This window comes from Triturus cristatus, chromosome 2_1, assembly GCF_964204655.1.
Source record: "Triturus cristatus chromosome 2_1, aTriCri1.1, whole genome shotgun sequence".
Taxonomy (NCBI): domain Eukaryota; kingdom Metazoa; phylum Chordata; class Amphibia; order Caudata; family Salamandridae; genus Triturus; species Triturus cristatus.
Window position 1 is genome coordinate 292,300,030 of NC_140581.1, and position 20,460 is coordinate 292,320,489.

Here is a 20,460-nt window from a genome sequence, read left to right on the forward strand (position 1 = left end):
GCTTGCCTCGAGCGGCCTCTGACTCACTGCCAGACGCCCCTGCTCAGCAGCGTTCTCCTTCCTTTGCGGTCCTCTCCTGGAACGTTAACGGCCTGGGAGACAAGATTAAGAGGGGGCTAGTGCTTCAATATCTCAAGCGCAAGGGGCCCGGGGTGGCGCTCTTGCAAGAAACACACCTAGTAGGTACGTCCACCAAAGCCCTGGATAGGTGGGGGTTTAAGATGGCAACACATTCAGAGTTTACGACAGGGTCCCGGGGGGTGGGCATACTGGTGAACAAGCGTGTCCCCCTGATTCTTCTTGATTCCCGTAGGGACGAATATGGCCGCTTCGCGGCACTCACTTGTCAATGGGAGGGGAGGGTTTATAATCTGGTTTCTGTCTACATCCCCCCGACACTACACCAAGCCTCCCTCAGGGCACTGGGCGAATTCCTTTTGGCGCTCCCTCCTGGGGAGCTCATCATGGGCGGAGACTTCAATGCAGCCATGGACCCTGCACTGGACAGGTCTGCACACAGGACTCTTGGGGCCGACGCCTCCACGCTCGCAGACTTTGCTACCGCGCTTGGCTTAGTAGACACATGGAGGGCATACTGGCCTGATGAGAGACAATACACCTTCCTCTCCGGGGTACACCACACCCTCTCCCGTATCGACTACATCTTCACCTCACCGGCCGGGTACAAAGGGGTGACGGAGGTGTCGCACCTACCCAGGGGCATCTCGGATCACTCGCCGGTGGTCATCACGTTTGCGTCCGGTGACCCAGGAAGGCGCACATTGTTCCCGATCCGCCCCGGATATCTTAAAATCCCTAAAATTGCTAAGACCCTCAAAAAGGCGACCAAGAACTATTTTACCGAGAATGCTGAGTCGGTCGAGAGCGCAGCAACCCTCTGGGAGGCCTTTAAAACCGTCCTCCGTGGCCAGGCCATCTCCATCATTACGGACCATACTAAGACCCAGCGGCTCGCTGTACTGGAGCTGGAGCGGGCGATAGTGGAGGCGGAAGCATCCCATACACTGCGGGGGGACGGAGATTCGGCACACACCCTTCATATGGCGCAGCAAGAATATAGGTCCCATCTTTGGGAGGGGGCCCGAGCTCGACAAGTAGCCACCCAGCACACCATCTATGAACTCGGTGATAAGGCTGGCAAACTCCTGGCCTGGCTGGAGAAGGGGGACCGTGCGTCGCGGTGGGTGGCGCGGATTCGCCTGGGCGAAGGAGACTTTACCTCGGAGCCCCAGCGCATAGCCGGGGCCTTCGCGGCCCATTATCAACACATCTATACCCCGGAGGCCTCGGCCACCGTGGCGGACAATGAGCTCTTCCTCAGGGACATCGCAATGCCTCGGCTGGCCGCTTCGGGGGCTGAGGCCCTGGAGGCTGATCTGACGGCGGAGGAGATCACGCTGGCGATTTTGGCCCTCCGCAGTGGTAAGGCAATGGGGCCCAACGGAATCCCAATCGAATACTACAAGCAAAATTCCGCTCTTGTGGTCCCTCACCTATTAGCCATGTATGAGGACGGTCTATCGACGGGGATGCTCCCCCGTGATCAGAGGATGGCTACAATAGTGGTGATCCCTAAACCCAACAAGCCGTCCCACGAGTGCTCCTCTTATCGCCCAATCTCGCTGCTCAATGCCGAGGCGAAGATCCTGGCCAAGGTGATAGCAACGCGGCTGCAGCCCTACCTTTCGACCCTAATACACCCGGACCAGTCCGGATTTATGCCCCACCGGAACACCGCTTTGAATCTGCGGCGTCTCCATGGCATCATTGCCGGCCGCTCCTCGATCGAGGAAGATGCGGCCATACTGTCGTTGGATGCGCGGATGGCGTTTGACAGAGTGGAGTGGCCTTTCCTCTTTGCCGTCCTCCGCCATATGGGGCTCGGCCCCAGGATTTGCGCGTGGATCCAGCTGCTTTACACTAAGCCACTTGCACAGGTGGTGGTCAATGGCCGCGTCTCTGACGCCTTTCCGCTGGGTCGAGGGACTAGGCAAGGTTGCCCCCTCTCCCCGCTCCTATTTGCTATGGCTCTCGAGCCATTGGCGGCGTGGGTGCGACAGGATCCGATGATCCGTGGCCTTAGGTGGACGTTGGAATGGGAGGATCGCATATCCCTCTATGCGGACGATGTGCTCCTCTATCTCGCCTCGCCGGCGCGCTCTATCGCCTGTCTCCTCAACATATGTGAATCATATGGTAGTAGGTCTGGATACGATATAAACTGGGAGAAATCCATCTTATATATGCTCCGAGGCTCCCCACCGCGGCTTCCGTCAGGCTGTAACATTCTACTAGCTAACGACGGGTTCAAATATCTTGGCATATACGTCACGGCCGACCGGGACAAATTTGTCGCGGAAAATCTAATGAGGCCCCTCCAACGGCTTCGCACCGACGTTAAACACTGGCGCACATTGCCGCTGACATTGCTTGGGCGGGCTTCGCTCTTTAAGATGCTCGCCCTCCCGAGATTCCTCTATGCGCTGCAAAATACCCCCTTCCCCATTGCACCCTCCTACTTCACGGCGATCAACGCTGAGATCACTCGTCTCCTCTGGGAGGACAAGTCGCCTCGCATTGCCCTCCATAAGCTTACCAGTGGCTGGTATGATGGAGGTATAGCCCTCCCCGACATGAAGACCTATTACTGGGCGTCGCACCTCATGGTTATCAACCAGTGGCTCCATGTGCCGGGGGATGACCCCGCATACCGTATGGACCGACAACTACTTGGCCCCGGAGGGGTTATGGGAGCCCTTTACAACCCAAAAAGGGGTCGCGTTCCGGCGGGGCCCGCAGCCCATACCCTCCGGATATGGCACGCGGCGCAACGGGTGATGGGATGGGCTGGAAAGATTACCCAGGCAACGCCGCTTTGGGACACCAGGCAGCTCGGGGTACTTCGCACTACCAAGGGGTTCCACCAGTGGGATCTTATTGGTATCTCCAGGGTGGGAGACCTCTGGCGCAAGGGAGAGGTGATCACTTTTGCCCAACTGCAAGCGGACTACGACCTGGCGGACACCGAGCACTTCCGATATTTACAAGTTCAACACGCTCTTCAGGCGGCGATACCACGTGGGACTCGGCTCCCTGAGTCATCGCCCTTAGAGGACCGGCTCCTCATGGAGCATCTGCTCCAGAGGGCGACGTCCCTAACGTACCGGAAGATACTAAATAACCGCCCCGACCCTTTTTCCGCCCTCAAGGGGAAGTGGGAGGCAGAACTTGGAGAATTTGATGAGACGGACTGGAATTCCGCGCTCTCATCCCCCAGGGAGGTGGGCATATCTTCCAAGCTCAGACTGGTCCAACTCAAAATTTTGCACCGCACATACTACACCCGCACCCTCCTATTCAGACTCCACCGGGTGGAGTCCCCGCTGTGTCTCAGGAACTGTGGCCACGAGGGGACCTTCTTGCATACCCTCTGGGAGTGCCCTGTCGTGGCGACGTATTGGAAAGGGGTGTTGCGTATTCTCTCCCAGGTAACAAAAATTCCCACGCTGCCGGAACCTCGGCTGTGCCTCCTTAATGTCTGGGAACAGACGGACCACAAGAAGGTGACCCAGCTTTGGGTGACTTTGGGACTCATGCTCGCAAAGCGTAATATAGCCCAGAAATGGGGATCGGGGCTGGGGCCTACCCTGACGCAGTGGATCCGAGATATGGACCTTGTAATGGTGACCGAAAAAACTGTGTATGTCCATAGAGGGTGCCCCAAGAAGTGGTCCCAGGTCTGGGGTGGATGGAATGTATACCGGGGAAATATCTGTGAGCCCCCACCGGATGCAGCGGACTCGGATCTCAGTGACCAGGATTAATGGCTCCACTGCTGGAGATGGGCGGGGAAGGGAGCGATGGTGTGTTGTCATTGGGCTGTTTATTTCTCTCTGTGACACCTGTACTGTCATTGCTCCGGTACCTTGTAACCCCTGTATGCCATGCCTTGCACTATACGAGTGGTGTTTGTTTTTCTGTTTTGTTGATAAACCCAATAAAAATATTTCAAAAAAAAAAAAAGTGACACAAGGGCTCATAAATAAGGCCCTAAGCATCAGAAGAGGGCTGGTCACTTACAGCCTTATTTAGAGTTTGGCAGACAAGATACGCCATCACAAGCATGGCTGTTATCCCGTCCGTCGTACTACAAGTGCAATAGTTTATAATACATTTGCGATTTGGCAAACTGGACAAAGGGGCCGCACACCCCCTCGCAGGGCCCCGGAGACAGGTGCGGGCCGGTATAGACCAGTTTATGGCGGTGGCCCAAAGGTGGTTGCAAGTTAGAATTTTCGCGGGGAGGTTTCTCGCAGGGCAGCCTAATTGGTTGCCTGGGGGGACAGCGGGGCTATCTGGATGGCTTGCAGGGGCGGCAGTGTAGCGCGGCGGGGCCCGGGGGTGATAGGGCCTGCGCAGCGCTGAAATAAAGCAGCACACCACCTCAATTATACGTTGGTGGGAAGACCCCGAGCGGTCTCTTGCCGTTTATTATATCTCCTCGGGTCGAGCCCGCGTCGAGGAGTGCATGCTTGTTACATTGTTGGTGAGAGCCTGGGTGGCTCTCTACATTCCTCCTTTTCTTTAGTGACTGTCCACCATAGTCTGCGTGCTTAGAGGGATGTGCACATGAAGTCCTTCAGCTTCTGGCTGGGTGCAGGGTTCGGCTGGAGACCATACCTCTGGCTCCGGGAGTTGGAACTGGCCACTGCATCTGCCTGGGTGTTTGGGGGTGTTTGAGTCACGATGTCTTGGCTGGGCCTTTGAGCAGCAGGCACATCGTCTCTGCTTCCTGCCTGCAGGTATCTTGGTGTGGAGGTCACAGGCCCCGGCGAGTTGATAGGCACGTGACACGGACCTCACTCATGTCTTCCGTCTCCCCTGAGCTGGTGTCCGGCCCACAGGCCCTCTTGAAGCAATATACATTCCGGGTGACCACTTGCTGTCCACCTTGATGACGGTCCATTCTTCCGGTTCGTATGGTGTTCTGAATTTCTAGCCCGGGTCTTTGACCACGATGCTGTCTCCTGCTTTCAGCTGTGGTTCTTTTGCTCCTCTGACAGCACTGGCCTTATGATTGGTTACGGTCCTCCTAGCCTGTTTGGCTACGTTGTCTCTCTCCAGAGGTTACCATCCTGAATCTGTCGGGATGCTATCCCGCGGGGCTCTTTTGAAAAGCAGGTGAGCGCGAGCACACTTGGTGGTGCTGTGGGGCGTTTGCCGGCACGCATTTAGAAATTGGCTGAGTGCCGACTCAACATCTTCCCCCTAATCCACTGCGATTCTCAGAACGCGGTTAAGAGTCCGCATGAAGCGTTCCACCTCCCCGTTGGCTTGAGGCCACAGAGGGGTGATCTTCCTGTGGTGGATCGCTTTGTTCTCCAGGTACTCTTGAAACTCGTGACCTTGGAATGGGGGTCCGTTGTCTGAATGGATTTCATCCGGCAGACCTAGGAAGGCTAAGGTCTTGTCCAGGATTTTCCTGACGTGCGGGAACGCCGTTGATGCTACCACCTCCACCACTGGGAACCAGGAGAATGAATGGACGATCGCCAACATATGGCAGCGGGCTGGTGCCGGGTCGCCGCCCGTGATGGTGCATGAGTGACATTTTTGCACCATGTCTTCCACTCGGATATCCATCGCTGGGAACCACTTTGTTTCGTAGCCGAGCTTTGGTTTTTGCCATTTCTTGATGCCCCACATGTGCCAGCTGGATGATGCAATCCTGAAGTGTCCTGGGGATCACAATGACATTCCCTCTCAGGACGACTCCCTGTTCTCCTTCACTCAGCTCGTGTCGGATCTGACAGAGCTGTTGCCGAGCATGGCTATCTTCAGCCCAGAGCGACTGGGTCCCATCCAGGAATTGGGTCCACCCGTTGTTCAGTAGAGCGTTTTTCACCCCGGCGAGCGTCTCATCTGCTCTAATGTCATGGCTTTTGGGCATGCCTCATACGAGACCATCTTCACGAATGCCTCTGAGTATGCTACGTCTAAAGGGGGGTCTCGAGCGACCAACAGCTCGGGGTGCCGTGAGAGGTAGCCTGCCGGGTTATGAGTCCCTGAATGGAATACAACCTTGAAGTTGTACGCCTGCAACTAAACGGCCCACCTTTCGATCCTGGGAGGCTCTAGTCTAGATGACCCTGCGAAGAGTGGGAGCAGCAGCTTGTGGTCCATCACTACCTGTAACTCCTGTCCATACAGATAGATGTGAAAGTGCTGACACGCCCATTTTATAGCCAAAGCTTCCCTCTCGATCTGGGCGTATCTGGTCTCGGTGTCTGAAAGCGCCCGGCTGGCGTAGGCGACTGGTTCCCATGTTTCTCGGTCATGCTCCTCTAGGAGGACGGCTCCAAAACCTACTGGGCTTGCATCCACCACCAACTCCGTGCGTCGTCCCGGGTGAAAGTAGGCCATCACCGTCTTGTCCATTGTCTGAACGGATTTCATCCGGCAGGCCTAGGAAGGCTAAGGTCTTGTCCAGGATTTTCCTGACGTGCGGGAACGCCATTGATGCTACCACCTCCACCACTGGGAACCAGGAGAATGAATGGACGATCACCAACATATGGCAGCGGGCTGATGCCGGGTCGCCGCCCGTGACGGTGCATGAGTGACATTTTTGCACCATGTCTTCCACTCGGGTATGCATCGCTGGGAACCACTTTGTTTCGTAGCCGAGCTTTGGTTTTCGCCATTTCTTGATGCCCCACATGTGCCAGCTGGATGATGCAATCCTGAAGTGTCCTGGGGATCACAATGACATGCCCTCTCAGGACGACTCCCTGTTCCCCTTCACTCAGCTCGTGTCGGTTCTGACAGAGCTGTTGCCGAGCATGGCTATCTTCAGCCCAGAGCGACTGGGTCCCATCCAGGAAGTGGGTACACCCGTTGTTCAGTAGAGCATTTTTCACCCCGGCGAGCGTCTCATCTGCTCTAATGTCATGGCTTTTGGGCATTCTTCATACAAGACCATCTTCACGAATGCCTCCGAGTATGCTACGTCTATAGGCGGGTCTCGAGCGACTGACAGCTCGGGGTGCCGTGAGAGGTAGTCTGCCGGGTTATGAGTCCCTGGATGGAATACAACCTTGAAATTGTACGCCTGCAACTAAACGGCCCACCTTTCGATCCTGGGAGGCGCTAGTCTAGATGACCCTGCAAAGAGTGGGAGCAGCAGCTTGTGGTCCATCACTACCTGAAACTCCTGTCCATACAGATAGATGTGAAAGTGCTGACACACCCATTTTATAGCCAAAGCTTCCCTCTCGATCTGGGCGTATCTGGTCTCGGTGTCTGAGAGCGCCCGGCTGGCGTAGGCGACTGGTTTCCATGTTTCTCGGTCATGCTCCTCTAGGAGGACGGCTCCAAAACCTACTGGGCTTGCATCCACCACCAACTCCGTGCGTCGCCCCGGGTGAAAGTAGGCCATCACCGTCTTATCCATGAAGCTGTTTTGATGGTACTGAACGCTGTATTGGCAGCTACGGTCCATTCCCACTAACAGTCACTGCGGGTGAGGGTGCGGAGTGGCTCCGACAGAGAGGCCAAGTTTGGAATGAATCTGCCACAGTAGGTTGCCATGCCGAGGAAACTGCGAACATCTGTGGGGGACTTCGGGGGTGCTCGCAGCCTGGATGGCTATCGCTTTCTTGGGGTCCACTCTCAACCCGTTTCTGGTAAAGATGTAGCCGAAGAAGTCGACTGACTCCTGGTAAAAGGAACACTTGGCCCTGTGGAGGGTTAGTCCGCAGTCTTCTAGCCGCTGGAGGGTGGCTCGGAAGTGGGTGTGGTGCTTTTCCAAGGTGTTCGAGAACACCAGGATGTCATCGCTCAGATTGATGATGCCCTGCAGGCCAGACAGTGCTTCCTGGATGGCATTCTGGAAGACCTCGGCTACAGACGACACCCCGAAACTCAGTCTCTTGTACCTTCGAAGGCCGACATGCGTAGAGAGCGTGGTGATGTACCTGCTCTCAGGCTCAAGCTCCAGTTGGTTGTACCCCGTGTTCAGGTCCAGTTTGGAGAACCACTTGGCTCCATTCATGTCCGCCACGACGTCATCCATGGTGGGGGTGAGATGGTGTTCCCTTTTAACGTCCAAATTTGGGAGCCTCATGTCCACACACAGCCGTATGGCACCAGGCGGTTTCGGCTTAGGGGCCATGACCAACGGGGACACCCACGGGGTGGGGCCTGACACCTTCTCAATGACGTTGAGGTCCTCGAGTGTCTTCAGTTCCGCCTCTACTCGCGGGCGGAGGTTGAACAGCACCCTCCAGTGTCTCAGGGCTGTAGGCCTCACGGTGGGGTCAATGTGGAGTTTGAACTCCTTCCCTTTCAGCTTGCCAAGCCCTGTGAACAGTGCTGGGAATTCGTGCAAGATGGCGTCAGCGGGTGAGTCGTGGACTTAACGAGCGACGAAGACCAGACCGAGGTCTTCTGCAGTGTGACAACTGAGAAGGGTGCCTTTTCTTCCTTCTGTGATGTGGAACCATGCCCTTGTGAAGTGTTCATCACTGGTGACTTCAGCCTCGATGACTGCTCTGAGGGGCAGAGGGTGCGTACCTCCATAGGTGTAGATCCGGGCCTTGGTAGGTGCAAGAGGGGGTCGTGGCAACAGCCGTTCATACTGCTCTGAGTCCATGACATTCACCGATGCGCCCGTAACGATGAGGGCCTGGACTGCAGACCCTCCTACCAGGACAGAGCACATCGGCAGCGGCCTTCGGTGTTTGTCCGACCTGCTGACGAAGGATATGACAAACACCTCGTCGTCATCTTCTTCAAGCGCAAGGCAGGGCCCCCGCGTCGCTTTGCCATCTTGTGATTGTGCATCGTCGGGCGACACCTGGCGTAGATGTTGCGTCATTGCCAGAGGCCTGGTGTAGGTCTTTTGAGATCTGCCGCTTCTACACACCTTGGCGAAATGATTCACCTTTCCGCAGCAGGAGCATGTCTTCCCCTTGCTCTGCACACTACGGTTGACTGGTGTTCCACCCCACAGTTGCCGCACGCCCCACTCGTAGATGGATGCGGTGCAGGGCGGGCCGTACTTGGGTTCATAAAACATGTCCACAGACTCTGTGTCTGACTGAAACACTTGTCTAAAGTCAGGGTTGAGCTGGGGATCGAAATGCCTCTTAAGCGTGACGACCGCAGCTTCATAGTCGTCATCATTCCCTGTGTTGGGCAATGTCTCAAACAGATCGTAGATCTCAGCGCCACCATAGTATATGAGCAGCGACCGTTTCACAGCGCCGTGTGTCTCCCTGGTGCCCCTAAAATAGTGGTTCAATCGTCTGATCCATGCTTTCCATCGTGGGGCCACTTTGGCAGGGTCAGCAGTCTCGCTGAAAGACTGCAGTGGTGAAATAACCACGTGGCTATGACCTGGTGGTGGGCCGTTATTGCCTCTGTGTGGTCCGCTCGCTCCGGCCTGCTGGCCATCAGCGCCTGTTGCGGACGGCGTGCTCATGGCGTCAGTGTGCTTGGGCGCGGTGGTGCGACGTCTCCACTAGGGGTCCTGAATGCGAGGTGTAAGGTGGCTGGTAGCCACGTGACTGGCGCGCTTGAGGAAGTGCGATGCACCGTGCCTGCTTTTCCTTGTTGAAAATGGCACTTTATACCGGTGGGCTGTGTGGCAGTAAAGGGGTGCCTCCTTGCGCGGTCTTCCCCTGGGCTGTTACAGTGTGCAGTCTGTTGGGCCAGGAGGGCTCCCCCTTGGAGTGGGCTGAAGGTTATTGTGACTGCTCTTCAGTGATTAAGGCCTGCTGGGCCTGACTGGCTCTCTCTGGCTTTAAACTTGCCACTACTGTGCAAAGCAGGAGGCGCTGGTCACGTGGGGCGATCTCCTTTAAGGCAATGGGTGCCTGAGGCCTGCCGCGCTGCAGCGTGTCACTACGGTGGTACCCTGGGGCTGGCTGAGTCACCAGAGCGTGCGTCATCTCCAGGATGCGCGCACAGCCGACATGAGCACCCCGTCACCTCTGGGAAGCGTGCTGGCAGGGTGCTGGACGTTGTCGAAGATGTCGCTCAGGGCAAGGCGCAGAGCCACGGCTCGAAGGCGGCGTCGCAGGGCCAGAGGTTACTGCAGCGGAGCAGGCCGACACCAGACATGCCAGAGGCAAAGGCAGGTGAGGTGATGCACAGAGGGGTGGCAGTGCAGGGCACAGGAGCGCAGCCCAGGCCGCTGATAGCAGGCACAGGGGGGCAATGTCCTTCCGTTCCTGGGGCAAAGGAGTGTTGCGCAGGGCACTGCGCACTCAGCAGCAGGCACAGCGTTGCGTCGCACGGGAGTCCGACTGGCCTCGTCACCAATGTAGCGCTGCGGGGCCCGGGGTGATAGGGCCTGCGCAGCGCTGAAATAAAGTGGTACACCACACTGTCGGTTATACGTTGGCGGGACCCCGAGCAGTCTCTCACCGTTTATTATATCTTCTCGGGTTTAGCCTTCCCCGAGGAGTGCATGCTTCTTACATTGCTGGGGAGAGCCCAGGTGGCTCTCTACAGGCAGGACAGCTTAAAAGGCTGTAGTCTGTCTAATGAGCATCTTTGCTTCCTGTCTGCCCCTGAGGTTTCCCGGAGCACGCTGCCCCACCACGTACGAAGGAGTTTCTTCTTCTGGCCATTTTTTGACTCGCACTTCTGCCGGAATCGCCTGCATTGCAGCCACGGTTTTTGCCTTCTGTTGGTTTTTTAGGTCTCGCTGAACCCAGTACATGCGCTGGCTCGGAGAGACATTTTGGAGGTGAGTTTTCAAAGTGCTGCTGGCTGGCCTAGCGCTTGCATTCACGCGAGCGTGCACGTGCGAACCGCTAGCCTTCAGCAGCACTTTGAAAACTCGTACTTTAGCGCGTCATCGCGATCACTTTCACTTTCAGAGCGATCGTGATGACTTTCGCTTTTACGGCCGCGCGCCGTTACTTTTACTGCCGCGCGGCCAATGCTTTTTGGGATTGTCATCCTGAAGAGATCTATCGCCTGCCATTTGCTGCCATTCTAGCAATGGTGACATCCTGTCCTGGAATTATGCTGACAGCAACCTGGGTTGTGTTTTTTGTCACAAACAACATCCCATTCTTCCAGAATCCCAAGGTGAAAAAGCACAAAGAAATAACCCTATGGCATGATATGTCTCCAAGGAGTGGCACTGAAGAGGAAGCAGTTTCATATTCTAGTCAAGCAGACACTCTCGTGGTTACATCTGGAGTCATGGGGGAAAAGAGACAGGTTGTACAGAGTCGAACTTACTGTCCAAAGAGGCAGGCACCAGGGCTGTTAGATCTTCAATCACTCCGAGTGCCATTGGTAAAGCTGAAGGGCTCTACCTTGTAGCATATCTGCAGTGCAGATGATGATATGTCGCAACACTGTATGGAAGGTGCACATAACAAAGTGAATAACAACACGCCTATAATGGCAGCATCCTTCAAGAGAAGCATTCTCTCGGTGATGTAATAGTAAGTAATCCTGTGCTTGGAAGCCCCTCATAATATAGATGGCAGCTTCCAGGTCCACCTTCATCGCTTTCCTTAAGCAGATATTTCATAGCAGGCTATAACATTAAAAACCGTCTGGGGGTGTTAAGTGCAAAGGGTTGCTTGTTTGTAGATAAAGCACTAAAAAACAAAAGCTGTTCCCTATGAGAAATGGTTTACTTCCTGGTAGTGGAAGTCTACTATTTGCTTTATTCAAATATTTCAGGCTGGCCAATGGGATTCTGCACTGCTGTCGGCCATGATTCACTTACAACCGGGCTCAGCTTCCGGTTTCAACAGCTCTTATCAGTCGCAATGCGCACCGGGCTCTCAGACCTTTGGAATCAAACAGTTTTCATGCTTGCTGCCTGTCGTTATTATTGCAGACACTGTTTGAAGAATTATTTACTTTTATTTTTCGGTGCAAAATCTGCCTTAGAAAAAGACACATTTTCAAAGCTCATTTTTAAGGGCAAATGGTGATGCTGTTATTCTAAAAAAAGTAGAAATCAAATGGTTGTCCAGTATAGAAACACAGCTATGCCCCGTGTTGGTTTATTGCTTTTGTGATTGCTGAGTGAAGCATGTTTTAAAATGGCGGCCAGACACAAACAGCAGTTGCTAAGCAGTTTGTCAGATGATGCCACCTTGCTCCATCATTGGCCTGATAGAGAGAAAGCGGAGAGTGACCTGTCCAGCCTGAGGTTGCTTAGAGCGCCTGACTGGAGGAGCACATACATTGATATCTTTTATAATAAAGGAGTCCTGATTTGACCTGAACTTTGGTGAAAAGGAACAGAGTGGTTCGTTGATAACTGGCAGTCAGAACAGAGTTGTCCGCATCGCTGAAAAACATGGTCCTTCTGTCTCTTTAATCCATTGCCTTTCTTCTACTTCTTTCTGGGCCGCCCACTCACCTCTGTCGTCTTGCCTACCACTGTTTCTATTTTCTCTTCTTGAAAAATCACCTTTTAGAACTGATGAAAAAATTCACTGGAGGCCAGTTTTGGTATGCCAGCAATAATTTATTCTTTCCTCAGAAACCCTTCTCTTCACTCGAACTTCTCGTCCCACACTCTGAGTTGGGCTATTGTAGTAGACTGACACATTGATTTCTGTTTCACCTTTTTTTAAACCAGTAAACGGTCTAAACTTAATAATGATAAGTTGGGCGTGCCTTAGTTGGGCGCTAATTGTTCTTTTCTCACAGCAGTCAAAGATCTTGGATGTTTGAGCCTATTACCAAATCAGTTTCACCAATATTTCCTATAAACAGATCTATTTCCCTAAACTATACAGTGGCATGCTTTCCATGTTCAACAAGGAGTGATCTCTGATTGTTTCTAGGCTCTTAAGTGCGGTGGGGTGGGGTGTAGGTTCTTTAGAGGGCCATTCAGTGAAGATATAAGAAGGGTCCTCTTTGGCTAGTCCTTCGTCATTAATCTCAAGGTCATCTGTACATGTTGTTATGATTCCTTCTTAAAAGATGCAATCTGGAGTAAAGGATAGATTAAGTAGTAGATTTATTAAAGCAACTCGCCAGAGCTGCTGTCCACTAACAGCAGCTGCCCATCTGCCAGCAGCCTCCCATACAACTGCTCATATCATAACACTCCTTAGAATCAGTTCTTAAAGAGACAGCGCATGAGAGTCCTACAATCCATGTTGAACATTAAATGTAAAACATGTTCCTACAGATAATGCACCTATGCAAATGAATGTACGCACCGTCTTAATCTCGCTGGTACAATTCTTTTTATAGATGCAGCCAAGCATGGCAGGCCCTTCTAAAATTCCAAAGTGCGCAGGAGCACAAGAAGTGGGTGCAAGCTCCCAGAATGCCCATAGAGCCCTGTCTGTAATATGGCTCTGAGTGGGGATTGTGATTTTGCAAGTGGCTGAGATGATGGTTATGGTCAGTCCAGATGGTATCGTAGTCACTTTTATGCCTGGTGCATAATCATAGTCAGCACCAGAACGCAAAATATAAAGACTGAAAGCGTACAAGAACACGAGAATGGACTTTTTAGGTCTCGCTGAGTGCTGCTGGCTGGCGACAAGCTTGCGTTCACGCGAACGTGCAGGCGCGAACCGCCAGCCCTCAGCGCCATCTGTCTTTCCTCTTGCTTGCTCCCTGCCTCCGCCCCTCCCCCCGCCTTCACGCTTACAAGCGTAAGCAAATTAACATGATGCAGCATAATATAATGGCTACTGATATACACCATTTTTATTCTGCTAAAATTTCAGAAAGCCAACAATAATTCAAATTCACTTGCAAATACAACATACTGGGTGAATGTCACTCTCATGCCTGGATGCTTGCATTTGCAACAGCACCACTGCCCCCAGAGGACAGAAAACCAACAAGCAACTCAAAATAACAATACGAGTTATGTTATGTTCGTTGTAAGGACATTTACGAGCAGCAGACTTGAATACTGCTTAGCCCTCCACAGAATACAAGAAAGAGAGGTTTCTTCTGCAAGCCAATAGGAAAACAGCATCTCTGAATTTTACTAACTCTTTGTCGAAATCATCAATAAATTCGGGCTACAGAGCAGAAAAATCTACAAACTCGCCTTTAGAAGTGTAAGTTGCTCCATCGCCATTACACTTTTTTTCCTTCTGGATAATTGTATGTGGGTGGTGACATGAGAAACGCAAACTATTTCATCTGCAGGATGCAATACACAAATACATCAACATTTCTACACAACATATATATCGAAATCGAACCGAAATGATGGCTCCGTAAGTTAAATGATCACTGCTGATATCTGCACTGCTCTGCAAGTCAAATGTTCAAATCCCTGCAAAACAGACAGCCATTGCGCCTTTCGAGGCCGGCAATTTGATCACCATTAATCTGGTATAGTAACACTGCGCATTTGCAGGGCTTACAAATGGGAAAACAACAAATACACACACAACCACACACACAACCACACACACACACACATCCACACACACACAACCACACACACACACCACAACACATACACACACACAACCACACACAACACATACACACACACATAAACACACACAACCACACACACAACCACACACAACAACACATAAACACACACAACCACACACACAACCACACACAACCACACATACAACCACACCCACACACAACCACACACACAACCACACACACACAACCACACAACCACACACACAACCACACACAGCCACACACACACAACCATGCACAAACACAACCACACACACAACCACACACACACACAACCATACACACAACCACACACACAACCACAGACACACACAACCACACACACAACCACACACACAACCACACACACACAACCACACACACAACCATACACACACACACAAACACAACCACACACACACAACCAACCACACAACCACACACATAACCACACACACACAACCATACACACACAACCACACAACCACACACAAAACCACACACACACAACCACACACACACAACCACACACAAAACCACACACAACTACACACATCCTCACATACAACCACACACACACAACCACACACACAACCAAATACACATAACCACACACACACAACCACACACACACACAACACATACACACACACAACCACACACACAACCCCACACACAACCACACACAACCATACACACAACCACACACACAACCACACACACAACCACAACCACACACACAACCACACACAACCAACCACAACTAACCACACAACCACACACACAACCACACACACACAACCACACACACACAACCACACACACACAACCACACACACATAAACACACACAACCACACACACACACAACCATACAAACAACACACACACAACCCCACACACAACCACACACACAACCACACACACAACCACACACACAACCACACACGCACACAACCACACACAACCACACACACACAACCACACACACAACCACACACACACAACCACACACACCACAACACCCACAACCACACACAACCACACACAACCACACACACAACCACACCCACAACCACACACAAACACACACAACCACACACACACACAACCACAACCACACACACAAAGGGAGGAGACAACTGCAGCAGAACCTTCGGCTCGATCAGGACAGCAGAACCACCGGAAAAGGAACCCCTCGGCACGACCTGGGCAGCAAGAAGTTGTCACTGGAGACATTGTGACCCTATGAACAATAGTGTCATCAATGATCTAATCCAAACTGTAAACTGTGACAAATAACATCCCTATATATTGCAGTACCACAAAAACAGCACCAAGCATTGGCATAGCCAATAGGTCTCACCTTTGGGACATAATAAGTTTTTTGCCATGCAACAGTTGTTATTGCACCAAGGATATTGTGCTGCATCACTAAATACTTATAAGGTCCCAAAAGCGAGACCTATTGGCTATGCCAATGCTTGTCGCCCTTGCCTGCTGTCGTTACCTCTCCCTGGGCCTCGGGCGGCAGAGGCGGGCTGTCGCCCCAGGGAGTTATATGTTCATTTCAGGCCAGCCCTGCCGGCCCAGCATGCCGGCTGTCGTCCGGGGCCGGGATTGGAAGCCCTAAGTTAAGGCTGGGGCGGTGATCCCACAGAGAGATTTTCTTTTCTGGAACCTTGTACTGGAGGCGGGTGCAGTCCGTTTGCAGAGTGGTGAGAAAGGTTAGTTTGTTCTCCTTCAATAGCTCGCATTTATTCCCCATCGAAGCTTTGACGGTTTTTATGTATCTATTTGCAGCACTTTCCTTTGGTATCTCTCCAGTAGACGGCGCTGTGGGTTTAGTTTTAGACGGGGATAGGAGCTCGGTTTATTGTGTGCATCATAAGTAAATTTTACTTTTTGGCATAGATATGATCGGGGTTTTGTCCCCTCAAAAGCAGAATTTCCTCCGGTCAAAAAGCGGGCGAGGAGGGGGGCCGGCAAAGAGGAGAGAGACCGCAGGAGCACATCAGTCTGATGCTGCCCCCATCTGCTAGTCAGTCTTCCAGTTATGTTATGTTATGTTAAAAGCATTTGTTAAGCGCACGTACACCAACGGTTTCATGGCGCTCAAGTGAGGATCAAGGCAGTGACAGAGATATCGCTTAATTAGTGTATGCTTGGATGAACAACCAGGTCTTTAACTGTTTTCTGAACTGGGCTAAAGAAGTCAAAGTCCTTATCTCAACCGGGAGGGAATTCCAAAATTGCGGGGCAAGGACTGAGAACCTTAGTCCGCTGTGCTTCTTCCGTTTGGCTGATGGGATTTCCAACAAGTTCAAGTGGGAGGATCTAAGGTCTCGAGAGGGAATGTGACGGTGAAGACGAGCCGAGATGAAAGCCGGACCGTTACAATGTAGTGCTTTAAAAATGGTGCAACCCATCTTAAATGCACAGCGCTTAATCACTGGAAGCCAGTGAAGGCTTTTCATGAGAGGGCTGACATGGTGCCATTTAGGCTGATGAAAGATCATCCTGGCCGCCTGGTTCTGAACCAGTTGAAGGCGCCTCAGTTGGTATGCCGGAATGCCAACATACAATGAGTTGGCATAATCCAGACGAGCGATCACTAAAGCTAGAGTGACCAGAATCACAGCTTCCCTGCTCAAGAATCTACTGATCTTCTTGATTCTGCGCAGCTGAAAGAAGCCAGCCGAGACGACTGAGCTGATCTGGGCCTTCATGGACAAATCATTGCTGATAATAATCCCCAAGCTTTTAGAGGAGGCAGCTGGCACAGGGTGATTGCCCAATTTAGGGGGCCAGAAGTTGGAATGCCATGGATTTGCTAACCCACCCGTAAGAATCAGCTCAGTTGTCTCCGGGTTCAGCTTCAACTGGTTGCTGTTCATCCAGTCACTTATGAAAACCATAGTGGCTTGAACATTGGACTCTGATGAAACAGATGAGTCAATATTGAATACCAGTTGAAGATCGTCTGCATAGTTGAAAATTCCAACATTCCTTTCTCTCAAAGAACGAACCAAAGGAAGAAGGTAGAGATTAAAAAGGAGCGGAGAGAGAGAGGAGCCCTGAGGAACCCCATAGGTAATATCTCTTTTATTAGATGAAAAATTAGCGAGGTGCACCGCTTGGGACCGATTACTCAGAAAGGAGGAAAGTCACTTTAGTGCCAGACCCTGAATTCCGGCATTACTGACACAGTAGATCAAGATACCATGATCGACCGTGTCAAAAGCTGCTGAGAGAACCAAGAGAATCAGGGCCTGGGTAGTGCCTATGTCCGCTCCCCCTCTGAGCACGTCCATGACAGTAAGAATGACTGACTCAGTCGAGTGTGCGGGTCTGAATCCGGCCTGATGGGCATCCAAAACCTGGAAATGTTCAACAAAGGAACTGAGGCAGTTAGCTACATGATTCTCTAAAACTTTTCCCAGGTAGGGCAGCAAAGAAATAGGACGATAATTACTAAGAGCCGACGGATCGGCACCCGGTTTCTTCAGGATTGGGATCATTTCTGCCCTTTTAAAAGAGTCGGGAACAATGCTATGCTCAAGCGAATTGTTCAGAAATGGTCGGGGGGTCTGGAAACATAGTAAAAGCTTCTCGGAGAATATAGGGGGGACAGTAATCCATGGGACAGCCAGAGCGGACCTTATTTAGTAAGTTCAGAAAAATCTCCTCCGAAATCGGAGGGATTCGGTCAAGACAGTGTGGGCTCAAATCAATGTTTGGATCCTGTATAGAACAAGCCGCAGAAGGAATACTAGCCTTGATGGTGGCTCTTTTCTCTAAGAAATATGAATTGAGAGAATCACATAGAGACTGTGAGGGAACAGGTTGTTTTTGCATAACTCTATCTGGTTTAGAGAGTTCGTCAACTATAGCGAAAATCTCTTTAGATTTGTTTGATGCATTAACAATTTTTTGAGAAAAATAGTTTGCCTTAGTCTGAATAATCACATTTTTGTATTCTTTCATCAAGACTAGATAAGAAGCTTTTTTATCCGGGAGATAATGACGGCGCCATCGGCGTTCTGCTTGTTTAAGTTCAAGTTACTTTATTTTTAGATCATCGGAGAACCACCGTTGAGCGTCGTGGGGTCTCATGATCTTTGTTTTTTTGAGGGGGTGACACAATCGCTGGCCGATTCCAGCTATGATTTAATGCTCTCTGTCTGAGTCTGTAAGACTTCCAGTGTGGAGGGGGACGTGCTCGTCAAAAGTGACCGAAAATGGTCCATGTCTGCACGTCTCCAATTTCTGGACATTTGATTCACTGTTAGTTGGGGTTTCAGAGAAGGAATACATTAAAGAGTAAATCTAATCAAATAGTGGTCGTACCAGGCATACGGAGCTATCAAGGGAGTGGAGATCTTCAAATTTGATGTCCAGACTTGATCCAGAGTATGCCCTTTTATGTGGGTAGCTTCTCTCACGTGCGGAGTACAATTCATCCCAGAAAGAAGATCGACGAATTCCCTCGAACTAGAGCTCACCCGATCATCTCTAGGCCAGTAATTGAAATCCTCAATTATAAGAATCCTAGCATGATTAATAACAAGGTGAGATATCATCTCACCCAGTGCCTGAGGGAAGGTGGGTATATTACCAGGGGGTCTATAAAAAAAAGGGCAAAGACAAAGGATAACTGAGGAAAATCAAGCTTTAAAATCAGAAAGTCAGTTGAGGGCATATGAGTAGCCCCTAAGGTTGTAAACTGATGTTCATTGCGGATAATGGCAGCAACCCCGTCTCCAACTTTCCCTGGAGACCGGTATGCATGGAGGATATAGTAGCCTTTCGGAATTGCTGCTAAAATATCCGGGGCACAATCCTCGATCCACCACGTTTCAGTTAGAAGAAGTATGTTGGGATTTTCAGATTGTAAGAGCAGGGAGATCATAGTACTAGGGGAGGAGGGGCAAGGGGAGAGGGACAAGGGGTTGATGGGTATGAACTCAGGCAACCCCGCAATGGACCTAGTGAATAATCTAGCTAGGGTATTACCCTGGCTGTCACAATTAGGCAACCAGGGCGCCTCATTCATTGCGGGGGGGGCTGCTTCAGCAGTCCCAACAAACCCATTAGGGGGCCACCCACAGGTTCCACTTAGTAGTGGAGCAGGCGCCCAGAGTCTCCCCCGTGCTTCTATTCAGCAACCTAGGCAAGTTGATACACAGCATACGACAGCTGTGGTTGTCCCCCCTACGCTACCACCAACCGAGGCATCCACAGCAGTTGTTGGGTCTGCGGAAGGGACAAAAGGAGAGGGGGCACCTATTGCCAGTATTGTTCATGATCGAGTCCTTTCTTCTAGGCATCAGTTAGGTTTGCATTTATCTGTGGATATGAGGGCAAAAATAACAAGCATTGAAAAAGCAATAGGTCTCGCCGTTGATTAAGTTAAAGCCATTTGCTTTGCTAATGGTATTGTATAGCAAAGCAAATGGCTTTAACTTAATTAAAGGCGAAACCTATTGCATTTTTAATGCTTGTTATTTATGTAGTGTGGGAGTACCTCTAAAAGTTAAGTCTCCTGTGATCATACCGTGGAATGGTTATTAGCATATTGTGTTTAGCTGTAAGAGGCCAGGGGTAGGTACAGATGTTTAATGCAAATATAAGTCCAACACAGGGACAAACACTCAGGATGGCTCCCCGAACCCATGGGTCGCTTACCTGTTCTGGACGCCGCGCTTTGGGTGACTGCTCTGCTCATCGATGGCAGTGGCTACAGAGAACAGCTTTGTCCAAGCCTTCTGCTTCTGTTTCTGCTTTCGGGTGACTGCTGTGCCCTTTGATGGCGAGGGCCGAGGAGAGCAGCTCCGCTCGAGCCTCCTAATTGTGGTATCCTGCTGCTCAGCCAGAATGACTGCCTGATTGAATGTTAGTGTTTGGAATGTGTGCGTGCGTGAATCAGTTGGATGAAGGGCTGAGCAGCAGGGAAGCTGCTCCTGGTGGGGCTCCTACTTAGACTCTGATTTTA